At 54.4% G+C, this 18,406-nt stretch overlaps 1 protein-coding gene across 4 annotated transcripts in view; it reads left to right on the forward strand.

Annotated features, from left to right (window-relative positions):
• Window positions 1-8,456: 8,456 nt before the first annotated feature.
• Window positions 8,457-18,406, forward strand: part of RBFOX3 (RNA binding fox-1 homolog 3) — a 3,087,537-nt gene continuing 3,077,587 nt past the window's right edge. For 3 of the 4 annotated variants that reach the window (XM_069655212.1, XM_069655215.1, XM_069655213.1), the window contains exon 1: window positions 8,457-8,586. The gene's annotated coding sequence lies outside the window, so the exon portion shown is untranslated. Of the gene's footprint in view, window positions 8,587-16,531; window positions 16,597-18,406 lie in introns of those variants that run through there. The other variant, XM_069655214.1, reaches the window with a different exon arrangement.

Below are 18,406 nucleotides of genomic sequence, written 5' to 3' on the forward strand. Positions count from 1 at the left end.
TGCTGGATTTGATTTTTATGGACTTCATTCATTCACGGTGCGCCACCCTTTCTCAACTCTCATGCTGAACTTCCTTTGCATCTTGTACTCATGGTGGCCCTGAATCATGCTGTTCCCATCTTCATCTTGTATCCTGGTTTGCCACATTGTGTTACTACTGACTTCTGCAATTGTATTCACTCTCCCCTCTTGCTTTTACACTCTTTTTGACTGCTTACTCCCTGTTCCCTCCTTCTCTTTCTCTGGGCTATAAGTGGGCTGTGGCCAGACGGGCTCCCAAAGCCAGGGCCCTGCCGGAGCCCACCCCCGACAAGCCCCAGCCAGCCAACACCTCAGACAGCCCGTGTAAGGAGCTACATGGTTACACAAGCTGCCTGCAAGTGTCAGCACTTCGGTTTAGAAAAAAGAAAAGGCAGTGCCTATTCTTTTTTCTAAACCGAAGTACTGACACCTGCAAGCAGCAGGTGTAACCGTCCACTGCGGGCTGCCTGATGTCTATGTACTCGAAACAGGAGGAGGGCTGGACTGCTCAGCTTTCCTTTTGTTTTGAGTAACTAGTCGTCACCCAGAATGAATGCTTGTGATAACTAGTTACTCAGAACAAAAGGAAAGACTTGGCCCTCCAGCCCTCCTAATGTTTCAAGTACATAGACACCAGCAGCAGGCAGACCTTTCATTCAAGGAGCCCATGGTTAAAACGGGCTCCTTGAACGAAAGGACTGCCTGCTGCGTGTGAGCAGGAGCACCCTGGTATCACAACTTTCGGTGCGCCCAGCCCCTTCTTTTGTTTAAAAGGAGGGGCAGGGCACATCAAAGGTAATGATGCCAGTGTACCTCAGCTATACCTATTTTACCAGCCCCCCAAACCTCTGCACTTAATCTAGGGGGGCTCTCATTAGGGGGCGTGTCCTTAGGCTTAAAGCACTGCCCTTTCAGGGGGGCGCTGTTGCGCATGAAGAGAAATAGAAGCTCTTGTGTGAGCTCTGCTGGTATCCCGGGGCGTAATACTACCAACTTTGTTGATATAGGTCGGTTCTGCCTATAAAATGAAGAGTATGTTCCTTCAGGACACCAGAAACTCCCAAACTCCCTAACGCGCATCAGTAAACAGAACACGGAAGGCGCGAACACAGAAAGAAGTAATTACAGTCATGGAGACCAGGGGTTAAGTTGCCCCCACGTGCATCCCCCCATTTACTGGGGGGGGGCACGCATTATCCAAATACAAGGCTGAAAAGGGGGACCACCACAAATAATAACATCTCCCAGCCTGCACCAATAAAAGAACTGTTCATGAAGAGGCCCGCAGGCATTGACACACAAGTTATTCCTGCCTAATGACCCCGGACACAGCGGAGGCCACCACAACAGACATCACTATGAGGATAAAAGGTGACCACCTCCAACACCATATAGTAACAGAACACAGACGCTCAGGTGTACAATATATTATACACAAGACCACGGAGCCCATCCAATATTACTGCAGCAACAAGTCCACATAATTCCCGCTAAACAGCAAATGTGGTTGAATTGAGAGGGGTCGTCCAGCTAAGCTGGCATAACACAACACACCAGGCACATGCCTGGGTAACCACAATCTCGGAACAAAAAGCAGCTGAGAAGCAAAGCAAGCAAGCCAAGGCATAACCCATCCCAATCGCAGAGACGGAACCTCTACATATATTGAGAGGAAGCTACTCACGGCTACTTTGGGCACATGCTAATTAATGAACACATAAAGCAATAACTACAGGAAAGCGGACAAACAAGGCCCGCAGATCCGTCCCAACCAGAACACACGCACCTGGTGCGAATAGTTACATTCTCAAGACAGATCACAGAGGGAAGACAAGGAACACACGTAGAGTACCCCGCCACTCCTCATAACAGCGGTATCGGACGGATCCACATCATAGACCAGACAACTAGAAATAGCCTCATGATACTCAACCGGGCGGAGCATTTAGGATGCACGAGAACCCCTGGTGCACCATGTGACCATTGCAACCCTCCCACTATCCGGCCCCTGGTCATAAAGGTCCAAAGGATATAACAGCACCACAGAAGACAGCAAAGGAAGCAAAGTACGATGCCCAAGGGCTTCGGCCCCAAGAAAGGGAAGGGAGCCATAGAAAAATACACGACAATGAGGAAAGACACAGAAACCACGATGTCTGCGTAAAAAGCACCGCAGAAACTGCCGACAACAGTCCCCCAAGCCATGGACCCACAGGCAGTCTTCTTGGCCATGCAGCAAGGGTTCACCTCACTCAATGAAAAATTAGAATGGATAACTGCTAATGTCGCCTCCATTAAAACGCAACTGGACAAGACCACAACCCGAATAACTGAAGCAGAAACACGAATATCTAACACAGAAGATGGACTGGAAGCATTAAAGAACATTGTGACAACTATGGCTAAAGAACTAAGAACAGTTAAAATCAAATGCAAAGACTTAGAAGCTAGGTCCCGACGGAACAACATCCGTATAATTGGTATGCCAGAGGAAGTCCTTAAAGGACCCATGAAATAAGCAGTGGAAAAACTCTTGCGGGATCTACTGGGAGATCCTGGATGGTCACCCAGGTTTATTGTAGAGCACGCACACAGATCCTTGGCACCACGGCCCAAACATGGAGCATACCCGAGGCCCATCATAGCACGCTTGATAAATTACAGAGCTAGAGACCTAGTGTTGAAAACTGCCAGAGAAAAACAATAACTGAGGTGGGAGGCCAATACTGTCCGCATCTTCCCGGATTATACACTAGCAGTACAACAAGAAAGACGGCTATTTACAGGAGTCAAGAAACTACTACGCGAACAACATGTTCCCTATGCCTTGCTATACCAGGCTAGGCTAAAAATACAACATCAAAACAAAACCTACTTCTTCACATTCCCAGAGGAAGCGGCACACTTTGTTGAGACTCATATTCCAGTAACAACACGTCAGCTGAGTAATGAGGAAGACTCTTAAAGTTACGAGACCCTGCAACAAGGAACAAACAAGAGGAAGAAACGATGACATGAAATCCAGTCTCCCCCACCCCCTCCACCCCAGGGGAGCCCCATAAAGGAAACATTCAAAAAGGGGCATGCTAAATCCAGTGCATTTACAATACAGTAATGAGCATCCCCCTTTTTCTACTTCAGAATGAGCTAGGGAAACAACATGAAGCACCGGCCGCAACGCATGAGAATATATGAAATGCGACCTGGGATCCTGCTACAGCCCCCCTGTAGCAAGTGCACTACGAGTTAATGGGAAGGGAAGGGGAGGGACAAGCGAGCATAGTTGAAGTTTGGGGAACTATGAGGGTGGGGGAGGGAAGCCGGGTGAAGTTGTTGGGGGCGAGTTCAGGGGGAGGAGAATTTACAGTAAAAAGCACACAGGTAAAGGTCAAGCACATAGACAAGACCACACTAAAAACAGACCACATAGAACATACATATACGCAAATCTGGGAAAATGGCTGAATCGAGAAATTAAGATATTAAAATGCTCAGCTGGAATGTCAGGGGCATTGGATCCCAGATCAAAAGAAGGAAGATTCTTGCCTATATTAATAGACTGGGCCCCAAGGTGGTCTTCCTCCAAGAAACGCACTTATTACACCAGCAGGCTGGAAAGCTCGCCCCTAATTGGGAAAACACCAATACTACACATCGTACTCTAGCCGTGCGAGAGGGGTGGAGACCCTCATACACAAAACCCTGCCAATCACAAGTCTCCATTCTGAATGTGACACCGAGGGCAGATATGTCCTGGTCCATGGCACCATTCATGACAGGGAGGTGCTATTACTCAACATATACGGCCCCAATATAGATGACCCTGACTTCTATACTACCTTATTCAGGAAACTGGCAAAGTTTCCGGCGGCGCACCTGATATGCGGCGGTGATATCAACACCATTCTAGATACATACCTAGACCGCACGACTGATCAACCAAGGGCACTATCGAGATCCGCCCAAACGATACTTACCCATATGATTGATTTGAACTTAAGAGATGCATGGTGCTCCTTGAACACCACCAAAAGGGCATATGCGTACTATTCGTCAGTGCATGACATGCACTCCAGAATAGTCTTGTGGCTAATTGCTAACGACGCAATGAGCTAGGTGACTGATGCTCACATATACCCTAGGACGTTTTCCGATCACTCACCTATACAGCTAACGCTCCGTATCCCCGACGTAGAAATAGGCAGACCCCCCTGGACGTTCAAAGCAGCTGCTCTCCAGGATCTGGTCTATAAGACATCATTAGCCCAACATATACGAGAATACTTTGAAATTAACGAAGGCTCTGTGTCCAGTCAGGTGGTATTATGGCAAGCATTTAAGGTCTGTATTAGAGGCACTGCAATGTCCACTGAATTTGGAGTCCTAAAGGATATTCGCAGAGACCTGGCCCGCCGAGAGGCGGACATTGCCAATAAACAAACCCAGTATGCACACGCACCTTCCCCACAACTAGATGACATCCTATTATATCTCAAAAACCCAGACCGCACGGTAGGGAAAGTAATCGCAGAGGTGAAGACCTTCGGCGAGTTCTGAAGTCTTAGACTCAACGCTAACAAATCTGAAATCTTCCTGCTTACAAAAGTGACGGTTGCACCGAGTGAACTATACGGCCTCGTTTGGAGCCCGATACATATTCAGTATTTAGGAGCGTACATAGCCAGAACCGCTCAACTAACCCGCGCTCTGAACTATAACACCCTGGCAGATGCACAATGTGCGAAAATAACACGCTGGAACACCCTCCCTATCTCACTGATGGGTAGAATCGCCCTTATCAAAATGATAATCCTGCCTAAACTCTTTTACTTATTTACCACAGTCCCAGTGAGTGTGGCCCGGCCGCACTTTGTTTGCCAGAATAAAGAGTGCATGCACCACATTTATATGGGGGGGACACTCCAGACTAAGTTGGAGGGGGCTAACCGACCCTTATGCACAAGGAGGCCTAGCAGCACCAGACTTTGAACTCTATTATCTAGCCGCACAGGCACACTATGCCGCCCAATGGGCTACGGACTTTCTCAACCCCAAGGACGTATTGAATGACCGTCACCCAACGAAACCCACCACACTACTCCACAATATGACGAAACCCCGACCCAAACGCTACAACTCCATCGACCCAACACAGGTCACCACCACAGCTTGGGCAAGAATCACTGAGATATACGGTACGGATAAACTATACCACCCGAGCATGCCAATCTGCGGCAACCCCCAAATACCACCCACCTTGCACAGGGAGGCAGCTACACACTGGGGCACCAGAGGTATAGTTCAGTGGGGTCAACTGTTTCCAGACAAACGGTTTGCAGCCTGGATGACCTCAAAGACACAGTGGGTGATATAGCCAAACACAGGGTGTACTATATGCACATTAAATCATCCCTGGCAAACTTATGGCCCGTCTTTCCAGCCGAACCAGAGATAAACCTGGGTCTGGGATACATGTTCACCGCCGGGAAAGGGAACATTTCGGCCTCCACATTGTACAAGACCATTATTCAGTCTCGCCCACCCGATAAACGGAACGCCAAAACTAAGTGGGAACAGGATCTAGGACACCAGATAGAAGACTAACATTGGCAACAGATATGTACTCTAACCAAACACATATCATGCAATTCCAGATACAAATTAATACATTACAAAATTGTCCAAAGAATGCATTACATCCCTACCAAACTGAAACTCAGGGGAGTTGCTAGGTCTGGAAAAGATCCGGGGCTACGCTGATGTCGGAACTGTTGGGACTGGGGGCTAGCTAGTCTTTTGGCTGTAGCTCCTGAGATTCTATCCGGGGCTACAACCAAAAGATCAGGGGCTGTAGCCCCCTTAGCCCCCCCCTAGCAACGCCCCTGCTGAAACGTATATACCCAACAATAGCAGGCACATGCCCGAGATGTCACTCCGAAGAAGCAAACATCTTCCATATGTTGTGGGCATGCATACAAAGTACGAGTACTGGGCAGAGGTCTGCGCAGCCCTAGACGAAATGGCGGGTCAACCCATTGAATGGTCACCAATGCTATGTTTGTTGGGTGCAACAGGAAAGATGAATCCAACCTGGAAGAAGCTACTGAATCTGAGTCTACTGATAGCTAAGAGGGCCATACTACTGAAGTGGAAATCTAATAACCCGCCCACCAAACGAGATTGGGATAAAGACATGATATGGACAAGTGACACCGAAGAACTATACATAGACTCAGTGCAGCCCACCTCGAGATCTAGGAACATTTGGGCCAGATACAGACAATGGGCCTCATTAGGACCCAGGCGGTAAGGGGTTTACAGCGGCGTAAACAGCGCCGAACCTTACCGCCTGATTCCGAGGTCCCTTAGCGCCATGGAGGATTTAACACCTGCTTTTAGCAGGTGTTAAAATCCATGGCGCTAAGGGACCTTGTTGTTAATTACGCCACCGTAATTTACGGTGGCGTAATTAACGCCTTCCCCACTCCCATTATGCCCTATGGGGCAAAAATGGGAATGGGGAAGGGTAAATGGGTTAATGGGGACTTACCGCCCCGCCAACCTCGGAATGGGGCGGTAAGTCCGCCAACCACCATGGCGTAAACGTAGTTTACGCCATGGTGGTAAAGGTACGACCCAGGCGGTAACTTACCGCCTGGGTCGTAATGAGGCCCAATATCTATCTGAGAGAGCTGAAACTGATAACTCAGAATGACAAAAAAAGGAAGTGATAGTAATGCAAATGTTTTCTATTCTAATGCATGATGTGTACGAACCTACCTGTGTGTAATTATAAATAAAGGTTTTTTTTTAAAAAAAGCACTGCTCTTTGTCCCTTTTCCTATCTCCTCCCATCCTCCCCTTACTTTCTTCTATGCACTTACTCTATCAAAATTGTCCCTGGACCTAGTATGATAGCAACCTCGTCTGTCTCCTTCCCCCTCCAACTACTTGCCCCTCCAACCCCCTCCAGCACTATCTGAAATATTGTCAGGGCTAGTACGATAGTCGCTTGTTTTGTTCCTCCCCTCCCTTTCTGCACCCCTCTCTGTCATCTTTTGTTTTCCTCCGGCTCTACCAGAAATGCTGTTAGGCCTAGTATGGTAGTCACCTGTCTGTCTCCATTTCCTTCCCACTCTCCCCCTCCCTTCCTTATCTATGTCTTAGCTCTTGCACTATCTGAAATGTCGTCAGGCCGAGCACGATAGTTAATTTCACATCCTTACTGTTCATGGCCTGTAAGAATGTCATTGTTTTTTCCCTTGTTCCCTCCCTTGCCTTGAAGCGCTTTGAAACACATTGTGTATAGGTGCTATATAAATAAACTATCATATCATATATAAATGCCACTACTGTCCTTGTGAATGAAGTCACCTCAGGCGTAGGATGTTTGTAATGAGCATATCCAAAGAGTATCCACTAACTTGTGCTGGTTCAGGAAAAGTATTTTAAAGTATATTTGATTGTTACAGATCTTGCCCTCTTTAAAGAAAGCTTATTTAAAAATGGAAGTTAAATAAATAAATAACTATTTATAACTGAAACCTTGAGTGTAAGTGTTACTTGATTACTTGTATGTGCGAATGTCATTACTACAGCTCTACAGCTCACATTTACCCCTCTTGAGAGAGGCCTGGCTGCTCAGTCACACTGCCAACTTGTGTAGTGCAGCCCTATACCAAAAGGTGGGTTGCCTAATACCAAGCAGAAAAGTGTTGTGTAGTCTCATACAGTGTTACTACATCAGTGCTTGTCTAACAGTGTGCCACCCATGTGTGGTATGTACTCCTAGGGGCAATGGCTTAGGGCAACGTGCTCGTCTTGGAAGCAAGATGACATGGAGCACCACAGGTTTGATCCCTGAGTCCGCGCTTAGAAACCTCTGGGTATTAAGCACATTATAAATAACCTATCATATCCTATCATATATTAAAGCCTTCCACCATCACTTTTTGATTTGGTGGAAATCAGAGGGACATTGAATTAATCAAGGCCTGGACCATGTGTGGCACCCAGGCACATGCCTCTCATCAAGCCATCACCTGGGTGAAAGGCTGCGTCATTAGGTGGTTCGAGCCCATTTCAATGTAAAGGTTGGCGCACATGCTGGTAGCCCTGAATTCAAATTGGAGAGGTAAACCTGCTAGCTCCAGAAGGAAAAGAATAAAACCAGGAGTGGATGAGCTACTCACGCCTGGCATAGGACAACTCCAGAACGTGCTCTCTCCGCTAGAAGCCCCTCTGCAATCTTCATTCCTGCACGCTCCTGTGGTGGGGTTTCTCCCCACTTGTGTGTGTCTCTAGGTAGCTCCCCGTACCTACTCACTGGGCGGGGTGGCCAAGCCCCGCCCCCTGCCTATTTACGGGGGTATGAGAGGGTTCCCTGAAAGGTTCCCAGTGCCTGGTGCACACCGTGTGGGCGGAGTTGGGGGCGTGGCTGGCCTCGTCACTTTGCAGCCGCCCCCAACTCAAGCTGCAGAGCTCAGGAGCAGAAGGAGCCGCAGAGCCTGAGCACCGAGCCCCGGCCGGACACAGCCCCCGAAGGACCCCCCTCCACCCAGAGCCGTAAGTAGGGGTGAGGTGGCGGGAGGAGGGTGCAGGGCGTAGAGGTGTTTATTCGGGGTCGTCATAGCACTGCATAGGGCCATTTTGCGGGTGCGTGTGGACACTGTGCGGGGGTGGGCTTGTCATTGCGCGTGGACGGAGTAATGTGTGGGTTGGGGGCACTGTGCGAGGGGCACCAGGGCTCGGGTGGTGCTGTGCAGCGTATGAGATGTAGCGGGCGCTGCACTGTGGCACGATACTGCTATCTCGCGGGACTGGAGCAGGGCACGTTACTGACGAGCTGGGCATTATTGGAGCATGGCATTCGCAATGCGCGGGGCATTAACCTACCCGTGCAGTGCCACCGTTTAGAAAGTCAGCAGGGCATCTGCAGGGCATTGCACGCAGCATCGCTGCCTTGGCATGGCACTACACGGCACAGGGCATGATGATGGCATTGCACAGGACATTTGCAGGGCATGCTGCGGACAGTGCCAGGTTGGACGGGTGAAGTGCAGGCATTATATTAGGGACTCCACGGCAGGGCGTGTATAGCGGCGCGAGGCATCAATGTGATATTGGCATTTCATGGGCTTTTAAATTGGCACACTGCGCGCATTTCACATGCATTTGCATATGATGGTACTGGCCCAATGCAGGACATTGCCAGAACAGTTGGCGTTAATTTACCAACGCATTGGCGGGAGTGCCCCTGGCACTGAACGCGGCTTTCCGAGGGCATTATACGGACCCGTCACCTGTAATTAGTAGAAACTGGGGCTGACATTGGCAGGGCATAGTACGGGCATTACGCGGATAATTAGCTGGCATGGTACTAGCAGGACTTGGCACTAGCGTTGCACAGGGCATGGCACTAATATAGCAGCAATATGCCATCGCGCTGCTATTCACTTCGGCATCATTAGGGTATGGGGCTGCCACTGCAAAAGGATTAGCAAGGCATGGTTCCGAGGTGGCACTGGGACGCTGCCCAAGCAGAGAGTTGAAGTGCGCATCGCGTGGTACTGCCATGCACAGGGCACTGGGAGGGCATGATGCTGCCACTGCAGGCCGTGGCACTGGCTTGCACAGGGCACTGGCAGGGTATGGTGCTGCCATTGCAGGCTGTGGCACTGGGAGGGTATGGTGCTGCCATTATAGGCTTTGGCGCTGGCTTGCACAGGGCACTGGGAGGGTATGGTGCTGACATTGCAGGCTGTGGCACTGGCTTGCACAGGGCACTGAGAGGGTATGGTGCTGCCATTGCAGGCTGTGGCACTGGCTTGCACAGGGCACTGGGAGGGTATGGTGCTACCATTGCAGGCTGTGGCACTGGCTTGCACAGGGCACTGGGAGGGTATGGGGGTGCTGCCATTGCAGGCTGTGCACTGGCTTGCACAGGGCACTGGGAGGGTATGGTGCTGCCATTTCAGGCTGTGCCACTGGCTTGCACAGGGCACTGGGAGGGCGTGGGGTGCTGCCATTACAGGCTGTGGCACTGGCTTGCACAGGGCACTGGGAGGGTATGGTGCTCCCATTACAGGCTGTGGCACTGGCTTGCACAGGGCACTGGGAGGGTATGGGGGTGCTGCCACTGCAGGCTGTGGCACCGGCTTGCACAAGGCACTGGGAGGGCATGGTGCTGCCATTACAGGCTGTGGCACTGGCTTGCACAGGGCATTGGCAGAGTATGGTGCTGCTAGTACAGGCTCTGGCACTGGCTTGCACAGGGCACTGGGAGGGTATGGCGGTGCTGCCATTGCAGGCCGTGGTACTGGCTTGCACAGGGCACTGGGAGGGCATGGTGCTGCCATTACAGGCTGTGGCACTGACTTGCACAGGGCACTGGGAGGGTGTGGGGTGCTACCGTTACAGGCTGTGGCACTGGCTTGCACAAGGCACTGGGAGGGCATGGTGCTGCCATTACAGGCTGTGGCACTGGCTTGCACAGGGCATTGGCAGAGTATGGTGCTGCTAGTACAGGCTCTGGCACTGGCTTGCACAGGGCACTGGGAGGGTATGGTGCTGACATTGCAGGCTGTGGCACTGGCTTGCACAGGGCATTGGCAGAGTATGGTGCTGCTAGTACAGGCTCTGGCACTGGCTTGCACAGGGCATTGGGATGGTATGGTGCTGCTAGTACAGGCTCTGGCACTGGCTTGCACAGGGCACTGGGAGGGTATGGTAATGCCATTGCAGGCCGTGGTACTGGCTTGCACAGGGCACTGGGAGGGCATGGTGCTGCCATTACAGGCTGTGGCAGTGGCTTGCACAGGGCACTGGGAGGGTATGGTACTGCCATTGCAGGCTGTGGCACTGGTTTGCACAGGGCACTGGGCGGGTATGGCGGTGCTGCCATTACACGCTGTCGCGCTGTCTTGCACAGGGCACTGGGAGGGTATGGTGCTGACATTGCAGGCTGTGGCACTGGCTTGCACAGGGCATTGGCAGAGTATGGTGCTGCTAGTACAGGCTCTGGCACTGGCTTTCACAGGGCATTGGGATGGTATGGTGCTGCTAGTACAAGCTCTGGAACTGGCTTGCAGAGGGCACTGGGACGGTATGGTGCTGCCATTGCAGGCTGTGGCACTGGCTTGCACAGGGCACTGGGAGGGTATGGTGCTGCCATTGCAGGCTGTGGCACTGGCTTGCACAGGGCACTGGGAGGGTATGGGGGTGCTGCCATTGCAGGCTGTGCACTGGCTTGCACATGGCACTGGGAGGGTATGGTGCTGCCATTGCAGGCTGTGGCAGTGGCTTGCACAGGGCACTGGGAGGGTATGGTACTGCCATGGCAGGCTGTGGCACTGGCTTGCACAGGGCACTGGGCGGGTATGGCGGTGCTGCCATTACACGCTGTCGCGCTGTCTTGCACAGGGCACTGGGAGGGTATGGTGCTGACATTGCAGGCTGTGGCGCTGGCTTGCACAGGGCATTGGCAGAGTATGGTGCTGCTAGTACAGGCTCTGGCACTGGCTTGCACAGGGCATTGGGATGGTATGGTGCTGCTAGTACAGGCTCTGGCACTGGCTTGCAGAAGGCACTGGGAGGGTATGGTGCTGCCATTGCAGGCTGTGGCACTGGCTTGCACAGGGCACTGGGAGGGTATGGTGCTGCCATTGCAGGCTGTGGCACTGGCTTGCACAGGGCACTGGGAGGGTATGGGGGTGCTGCCATTGCAGGCTGTGCACTGGCTTGCACATGGCACTGGGAGGGTATGGTGCTGCCATTGCAGGCTGTGGCACTGGCTTGCACAGGGCACTGGGAGGGTATGGGGGTGCTGCCATTACAGGCTGTGGCACTGGCTCGCACAGGGCACTGGGAGGGTGTGGTGCTGCCATTACAGGCTGGGGCACTGGCTTGCACAGGGCACTGGGAGGGCATGGTGCTGCCATTACAGGCTGTGGCACTGGCTTGCACAGGGCACTGGGAGGGTATGGTACTGCCATTGCAGGCTGTGGCACTGGCTTGCACAGGGCACTGGGCGGGTATCGCGGTGCTGCCATTACACGCTGTCACGCTATCTTGCACAGGGCACTGGGAGGGTATGGTGCTGACATTGCAGGCTGTGGCACTGGCTTGCACAGGGCATTGGGATGGTATGGTGCTGCCATTCCGGGCTGTGGCACTGGCATGCACAGGGCACTGGGAGGGTATGGGGGTGCTGCCATTGCAGGCTGTGGCACTGGCTTGCACAGGGCACTGGGAGGGTATGGCAGTGCTGCCATTTTAGGCTGTGGCACTGGCTTGCACAGGGCACTGGGAGGGTATGGTGCTGCCATTACAGGCTGTGGCACTGGCTTGCACAGAGCACTGGGAGGGTATGGTGGTGATGCCATTACAGGCTGTGGTGCTGGCTTGCACAGGGCACTGGGAGGGTATGGTGCTGACATTCAGGCTGTTTCGCTGGCTTGAACAATGCACTGGGAGGGCATGGTGCTGCCATTGCAGGCCGTGGCACTGGCTTGCACAGGTCACTGGGGGGGGTATGGGGGTGCTGTCATTACAGGCCGTGGCACTGGCTTGCACAGGGCACTGGGAGGGTGTGTGGTGCTGCCATTACAGGCTGTGGTACTGGCTTGCACAGGGCACTATGTAATGGCATTGGCTTGCACTGGCCAATGGGAGGGCATTGAGCTGCCGCTGCAGGCTGTGGCACTGGCTTGCACAGGGCACTGGAAGGGTATGGGGGTGCTGCCATTTTAGGCTGTGGCGCTGGCTTGCACTGGACCCTGGGAGGGCATGGTGCTGCCATTGCAGGCTGGCCAGTGCCACGGCCTGCAATGGCAGCACCATGCCCTCCCAGTGCATTGTTCAAGCCAGCGAAACAGCCTGAATGTCAGCACCATACCCTCCCAGTGCCCTGTGCAAGCCAGCACCACAGCCTGTAATGGCATCACCACCATACCCTCCCAGTGCTCTGTGCAAGCCAGTGCCACAGCCTGTAATGGCAGCACCATACCCTCCCAGTGCCCTGTGCAAGCCAGTGCCACAGCCTAAAATGGCAGCACTGCCATACTGGCTTGCACAGGGCACTGGAAGGGTAAGGGGGTGCTTCCCTTATAGGCCGTGGCACTGGCTTGCACAGGGCACTGGGAGGGTATGGCGGTGCTGTCATTATAGGCTGGGGCACTGGCTTGCAGAGGGCACTGGGAGGGTATGGCGGTGCTGCCATTTTAGGCTGTGGCGCTGGCTTGCACAGGGCCCTGGGAGGGTATGGGGGTCCTGCCATTTTAGGCTGTGGCACTGGCTTGCACAGGGCACTGGGAGGGTATGGTGCTGCTATTGCAGGCTATGGCACTGGCTTGCACAGGTCACTGGGAGGGTATGGCGGTGCTGCCATTACAGGCTGTGGCGCTGGCTTGCACAGGGCACTGGGAGGGTATGGTGCTGCCATTGCAGGCTGTGGCACTGGCTTGGACAAGGCACTGGGAGGGCATGGTGCTCCCATTGGAGGCCGTGGCACTGGCTTGCACAGGGCATTGGCAGGGCATGGTGCTGCCAGTACAGGCTGTGGCACTGGCTTTCACAGGTCACTGGGAGGGTATGGCGGTGCTGCCATTACAGGCTGTGGCGCTGGCTTGCACAGGGCACTGGGAGGATATGGTGCTGCCATTGCAGGCTGTGGCACTGGCTTGCACAAGGCACTGGGAGGGTATGGTGGTGCTGCCACTGCCGGCTGTGGCACTGGCCTGCACATGGCATTGGCAGGGTATGTGCTGCCAGTACAGGCTGTGTCACTGGCTTGCACAGGGCATTGGGAGGGTATGGTGCTGCCATTACAGGCTGTGGCACTGGCTTGCACAGGGCTCTGTGAGGGTAGTGTCCTGTCATTGCAGGCTGTGGCACTGGCTTGCACGGGGCACTGGGAGGGTATGTCGGTGCTGCCATTAATAGGCTGTGGTGCTGGCTTGCACAGGGCACTGGGAGGGCACGGTGCTGCCATTGCAGACTGTGGCACTGGCTTGCACAGGGCACTGGAGGGTATGGCGGTGCTGCCATTATAGGCTGTGGTGCTGGCTTGCACAGGGAACTGGGAGGGCACGGTGCTGCCATTGCAGGCTGTGGCCCTGGCTTGCACAGGGCACTAGGAGGGTGTAGTGCTGCCATTACAGGCTGTGGCACTGGCTTGCACAGGGCACTGGGAGGGTATGGTACTGCCATTGCAGGCTGTGGCACTGGTTTGCACAGGGCACTGGGCGGGTATGGCGGTGCTGCCATTACACGCTGTCGCGCTGTCTTGCACAGGGCACTAGGAGGGTATGGTGCTGACATTGCAGGCTGTGGCACTGGCTTGCACAGGGCATTGGCAGAGTATGGTGCTGCTAGTACAGGCTCTGGCACTGGCTTTCACAGAGCATTGGGATGGTATGGTGCTGCTAGTACAGGCTCTGGCACTGGCTTGCAGAGGGCACTGGGAGGGTATGGTGCTGCCATTGCAGGCTGTGGCACTGGCTTGCACAGGGCACTGGGAGGGCATGGTGCTGCCATTGCAGGCTGTGGCACTGGCTTGCACAGGGCACTGGGAGGGTATGGGGGTGCTGCCATTGCAGGCTGTGCACTGGCTTGCGCAGGGCACTGGGAGGGTATGGTGCTGCCATTGCAGGCTGTGACACTGGCTTGCAGAGGGAACTGGGAGGGTATGATGCTGCCATTGCAGGCTGTGGCACTGGCTTGCATTGGGCACTGGGAGGGTATGATGCTGCCATTGCATGCTGTGGAACTGGCAGGGTATGTTGCTGCCATTTCAGGCTGTGGCACTGGCTTGCATTGGGCACTGGGAGGGTGTGGTGCTGCCATTGCAGGCTGTGACACTGGCAGGGTATGGTGCTGCCATTTCAGGCTGTGGCACTGGCTTGCACATGGTAACACATGAACCGTGTGCAGGATTTGCAAGTCCTGAAGTTATCCTTTCTGGGCACATGACTGGGCTGGGGTGGTCCTGGGCGCAGCATGGTACAAGGTTCGGACAGGTCTGTCTGTTATCTCTGCATAGGTCTGGGTCAGCACCAGAGGCTGGCACGACCCAAGGGGGTTGCGTGGTATAAGCTGGCACAGCGCAGGTGTCCGGCACGGTTCATGAGCTGATTAGCAAAGGCCAAAATAGTACATGGGTTAACATGACACATGGGCGACTGTGGCACATTGGGCTGTCCTGGGTATAAGGACTGCCAAGATGACAGTAAATCCTCGTCGTGGCACGATGAGATAGCACGAGTGGCACAGGGCCTGGCATGGTACATTCGATTGCCATGGTAGAGTGGTTGCATGGTACGGGGACTGGCATAGTAATATGGCAGAAGGGAAGACACAGTAGTTGGCGCTGTATGTCACATGGGACTGCTATGAAGATGTGCGGGCGTCGATTGCTCACTGGCATAGCAGAGAGTCTGCCATGGCATAGGAGACGGACGTTGCACGTTTGGCCAGGATGGCACCAGATATGCGGCGAGGGCACTGACATTCGGACTAGACAGAAAGCCAGGGTCGGGGCGGGGGATGGCGCCGCACCTGGAGAGTGGCTATCTTTCCCTGGGGCAGGGCACGGGGGCATCGCGGGAGGGAGGCGTGATGTAAGCATGGCATTTTGTCAAGGAGAGCTGAGGCAGGCGGGATGTGGGGGTCAGGGTGACAGACGGGGGAAGAGGCTGGTGCATTTGGGGAAACTGGCAGAGAGGAGCATGGCAGCGGCGTGTGCACCGGTGGGGAAGGGCAGAGGGTGAAGCAGAGTCAATGGTTGGCGCACACGCACCTTTGGCGCCTTGGGCCCTGGTGCCGCTAGTCTCTGTTATTCGTGTGTCATATACTGTGCTTTTTGTCGCACTGACCCCTCTTGGACTTGAAAAGGGATACATGCTGGTTGCAGGGAGATTCCTCGGTTCAGATTAAACTCTTTCGGCCCAGCGCCCCGGGCGCCTCTCACTGACAGCATTCTGTGAAGCCTCGCAGTGCCCCCCTCGCGTTGCCAGCATTGCGTTTAGGCACTCCGCGCTCACGGTGGCCTGTGGCAACCTTAACCAGCCATTGCCAACCTCAGCTAAACGCCCACTCTCCTTGGCACTCACTGCCCATTCTTATTGGCACTGTGTGGGAAAGATGCAACCAGCCGCTCCCCAAAATGCACCCGATATCCCCTTCCACTTGCAGCAATGCCATCAGCCTCCAGCCTCCCTCCCCCAGCTCACCCGCAGGGTAGATTGCCTTCAACCCATATTGCCGCCTGACCCCCACCAACAAACTGTGTTCAAAGGGCAAGTTCTCCGTTCCGCTGGTGAACTGTATGAACCCCTTGGCGCCGTGCGGTATGAGACAGCCGCCCCCCTCCGCCCCGCCCTTCCCTCGATGGCCTCCCGTGTTAAAGCCGCCGGGGGCTTCCGCCCACTAATCGCCCATTCTGCCCGGCGGTCCCGGCAGTGTGCCGCATCTCCACCCCGCTGAAGCGCGCGCTATTCCGGCATTCGATTCGGGGGTGTTCTCGTGTGGTCGCGGTGCTCGTGGAAGGCGCGCTTTGTGAACAGGTGTTGCGTGTTGGTAAGTGTTATGGCGCAGTATGCGGATGGAAACAGCCTTTATTCTAGAAATAGTCATCCTGTCTTATATGCGGGGTTCAGTTCCCACCGCGGCCCCAAAACACCGTCCCACAAGGCAACAATTCGCACCCTGTGTCTAAGTGTTCCGTTTGTGCAGCGACGGCAACCTTGGCAAAAGGCAACACATCGCTCTGCACTGCTTTTCTCAAAAAATCACCCTTTTGTGTTTACTGAAAAGGGCCGTGGCTTCTTAGAACATTCTCGCACAGATGGTGGAAAGACGCAAACCGGAACCGCACCGAAAAGGGCAAGGCCAGGCACGGAGGAGAAACAGAACCGAGCGCTTAAGGGCAAAGCTGGAGACCAGGGAGAGACGGGGGGGGGGGGGTGTCAGGGGCACACGGGAAAGGGCATGCTGGATGCACCTGCTGGGGAAGCCCACTATGGCCCTGTAGCGTGGGCACTGGCACCTCATGCCCCTCCCACACCTCACTCTCTCAAACGGATCAGGGAGAACCTTCCTGCTCTCACACTGTGCCCTAGCGTCCCCACACAACGTATTAAGTGGGCGGGTTCCCCACCCCTCTGCACTTACTGCCCACCTCTTGGCATGTAGGTGGTAACCCAAACCACTCTCTCTCTCATTTCTGCCCGCTTGACCGCGCCCTCACACAGGGCCGAGAAATGTCCATCTACACGACAGAGGCGGGCAGCCGCTGTGGCCTCATACATTATAATGGGGTGGGGGGGGGGGCATGCATTTGCTTTCTCTGTCTAGAGACTCTGGGCCTGATTCGCAGAGCGTTTTCCTGTGGGATTGCTCCATTATAAAACGGTTCTGTGAATCAGGCCCTCTGGGTGGTCGCAGCTAGAGTCCGGCAGTGGGGGCACGGCTGGAAAAGGGGCTACAGGCTTAAAGCACATTTACTGAGCTCGCACCAGGGGTGGGCTGCACACCAAAAGTAGCTCTGGAAATAATTTTCAAAGTGGCCCTGTATTACACATGTTCAGAAAGCCCAACCCCTTTCCTATGGGAACAATTGGAAATACGACACAAATGAGGCCCAGGCTGCAGAGGCCCACCAGGAAATCTCCAGAGTTCCCCATAGGCCAGTCCACCCCTGGCTCCCACAGTAGCCGTTCAGATAGCACAGCGAGTAGAAAGCTCGCTTTGACATCTGTGCAAAGCCTGCCATTGCACACTTAAGATGCTGCCCTCAGGATGTCCCTAGGGACGGCCTAGGTTGCTCCGCCCCTCCTCCCAGGAGAGAACCACCACTGTGAACCAGGAACCCCAGATGCACACCTGGAACGTGTCTCCTCTAGGGACTGCCCAGGAGCCTCAGCCCCTTCTCCCAGGAGAGAACCACCACTGTGAACCAGGAACCCCAGATGCACACCTGGAACGTATACCCTCTAGGGACGGCTTAGGAGCCTCAGCCCCTCCTCCCAGGAGTGAACCACCACTGTGGACCAGGAACCCCAGATGCACACCTGGAACGTGCCCCCTCTAGGGACAGCCCAGGAGCCTCAGCCCCTCCTCCCAGGAGTGAACCACCACTGTGGACCAGGAACCCCAGATGCACACCTGGAACGTGCCCCCTCTAGGGACGGCCCAGGAGCCTCAGCCCCTCCTCCCAGGAGAGAACCACCACTGCAGACCTGGAACCCCCGATGCACACCTGGAACGTGCCCCCTCTAGGGACAGCCCAGGAGCCTCAGCCCCTCCTCCCAGGAGTGAACCACCACTGTGGACCAGGAACCCCAGATGCACACCTGGAACGTGCCCCCTCTAGGGACGGCCCAGGAGC

This window comes from Ambystoma mexicanum, chromosome 3q, assembly GCF_040938575.1.
Source record: "Ambystoma mexicanum isolate Mex_15411 chromosome 3q, UKY_AmexF1_1, whole genome shotgun sequence".
Lineage (NCBI taxonomy): Eukaryota > Metazoa > Chordata > Amphibia > Caudata > Ambystomatidae > Ambystoma > Ambystoma mexicanum.